A 2,918-nucleotide genomic window follows, 5' to 3' on the forward strand; every position below is an offset into this window, starting at 1 on the left:
GCACTGTGGTAAGAGCAGGAAATATACATTTTTAAAATGAGATATTCCAAAATAAGCATATGCTAATTAGAGGAGATGGTACATATAAAAAACTACATGGCAGATGAAATACATATAAAAGGTTACATGGCAGATGAAAAGGCCCAGAAATTCTGAGGGGGAAAATTTGGACAAATGAAAAACTTCCTTAGCCTTTGTAATCAGGTCAGGTGACAATACCCAGCTATCTGGAGGATATAACAATAGGGCACATGCAAGGACCCAGAAGATGTTGGTGTGTTGTAGTGTCTCATATAGTAAAATGTAGCAGTCATCCATTTCAATAGAAGATTTTTAATTGATTACTTTGAACTCATGTAGTCTGGAAAGCCTAAGGTCAAGAAGAAACAAAGAAAAAGTAAGCAAGGAAGATATTTTTTCTTGTCAAAGAAGGCTTCCAGTCTGACCTTTGAGTTTGTTGGGGCAAGACTGATTGAAAGGCAAAGGGGAAGTACAGGTGATAATCCCCACTTTGTCACCATTATTTGGTCTAAAACTGGAGGAGACAGCTGATATTAAGCATCACTTGCTGTAACTTTCTGCATGGGGGAACATTTTAATAAGACTTTCTTCAGTGCTCCCATGATATCTGTTCTTGAGACTATAGATCAAAGGATTAAGCATGGGTGTGACAATGGTATAAAAGACTGAGACCACCTTGCTCTTCTCAGGAGTATGGTGGGATTGAGGCAGCACACATATATAGAACGCCACAGAAGATGCTGACCACAGTCAAGTGGAAAGGATATGTAGTGAAGACTTTCTTCTAGCCATCTGCTGGATGCATATAGTGGACTGTGAGCAAGATGAGAGAGTAGGAGGTAGAGGTTATAGTGATAGGAATAAGCAGCATTAATACACAACATATATACATGAGAGTTTCATAGATAGATGTGTCTCCACAGGCTAGTTTGAGGACTGCAGGAATCTCATAGGAGAAATGATGGGTGGCTCGAGAGCCACAGTAGGGGACATTCATTGTGATAGATGTGAGGAGAAAACCTTCCAAGGAACCACGGAACCAGGAACCTGCAGCTAACAGAAGACACATCCTGCAATCCATGAGGATTGGGTATCTCAAGGGATTGCAGAGGGCCACATGATGATCATAGGTCATAGCCCAAGGGGAAAAACTCAGAACCGATTCATGATCAGGTAAAGAAAAATCTGAATTCCACAACCCACAAAAGAAATTGTTTTTTTCTCAGATACCGTTATCTACTAGGAGCTTAGGCACAATGATACAAATGAAGAGGGTGTCTACACTGAGAGCTATTATGAGCATTCTTGAGCAGGAAGTACATAGGAGTATATAGCCTAGAGTCCACTTGAATTAGAAATATCATAATAATATTAACTGCTAGAGCCACCACAAAGATGGAAAACATTATTACAAAGACTACACCTGTGACCTTGCTGTCTATAAGGAGGCCTAACAAAATGGAGTCGGGGGATGAAGTTTGATTCTCTGGCTTCATTGCCTCTGATGGAACAATACCCTGAGGATACAAGGACATGGAAATAAGAGCAGATAATGTAAAAAGATTCCATCCAAGGACACATATTTCCCACTGGTACCTTTTATGAAGGTACATTTTAGCATCAAGGAAATTGTAAAATATTACTCATGAAAATTATTAAGTTTTTCCTTATCAGAGCAACTTTGATTATCAGTGTTCTTTTTCTTGAGCAATTCAGAAGCCATTTCCCCTTCTACTGCCAAGCTTACTAGCCCTGGTACTACCAGAAAATAAAAACCTGAAAAAATTCTCAGTAGTTCATTTAATAAAACACTTTTTATTAAGAGTATTGACCTTTCTTTTGCTTAAATTTCTGAATAAAAGATGTCTTCTCTTTTTGTCAAGGCTAACCCCTCCACTTAAGCCCTTTAACCTATCATGTTTCATATATTCTGGGACATTACTAACTGATCTACTTGGAAAAAAGTCTGTGTGGAGTTTTTAATTCCTCTCCTCTCATTTCCTACTGAAGTCTCCATAATATGACTTCTGATCCCATGATTCATCTGAAGCTCTGGTCTCAAAAATTAGTAATGATTTTTTTAAATTATCAAATTTAATATTTTTCTCAATATATCCTTCTTGACCTAATATTTAACATAGTTAACCAGCTTATTATCCTTCATATTCTCTCTTCTCTAGTTTTTCATGATACCTCTCATTTCTTGATTCTCCTTCTACTGGTTCAATCACATTTTTATTATAATATAATATATTAATTTTTATATATTTAATTTAATATAATCATATCCCCCCAAGGCTATGTCCTAAGTAATTTTCTCTCTTTTCCCTATGATTTCTTAATTGGTAATATCACTAGCTAGCTTGCGTTAAATTATTATCCTTTTCCAGGTGATTATTCCAACCCTAATCCTGAACTCTAGTCCCAACATCATGAATTGCTTCTTGGACATTAAAACTGAACATTTTAGAGATATTGCAAATAAGCATGTTCAAAAACAATTCCTCTTCTCCCTAAATTCTTTGCTTTTCTGATATATATTATTGTTGAGGGTCCTACTCAAACTTGCAATTTTGGGGACATACATGCATTTCTTAATCTTATCCTATATATGCAATTAGTAGCCAAATCTTGTTGTTTCTACTTTCACATCTCAATATATTCCCTAATCTCCATTCATACAGTAACTATTCTACTTCAGGCATTCATTACTTTCTACCATGATTATTACAATATATTTATAATTGGACTCCTTTCTTAAGTTGTCTCTCAACTTCAATTCATGCTTCATACAACTGCAAAATGTGTTTCCCAAAGTTTAAGTCTGACCATATCACCTCCTTAGTCAATAACTCCAATGTCTCCCAATTATCTCTGGGATTATCGATTTCTCTGTT

At 36.2% G+C, this 2,918-nt stretch overlaps 1 pseudogene; it reads right to left on the minus strand.

Annotated features, from left to right (window-relative positions):
- Positions 1-554: 554 nt before the first annotated feature.
- On the minus strand, positions 555-1,517 carry LOC141540760 (olfactory receptor 2T11-like; annotated as a pseudogene).
- Positions 1,518-2,918: the final 1,401 nt, after the last annotated feature.

The sequence above is a fragment of the Sminthopsis crassicaudata genome, chromosome 4 (genome assembly GCF_048593235.1).
Source record: "Sminthopsis crassicaudata isolate SCR6 chromosome 4, ASM4859323v1, whole genome shotgun sequence".
NCBI lineage: Eukaryota > Metazoa > Chordata > Mammalia > Dasyuromorphia > Dasyuridae > Sminthopsis > Sminthopsis crassicaudata.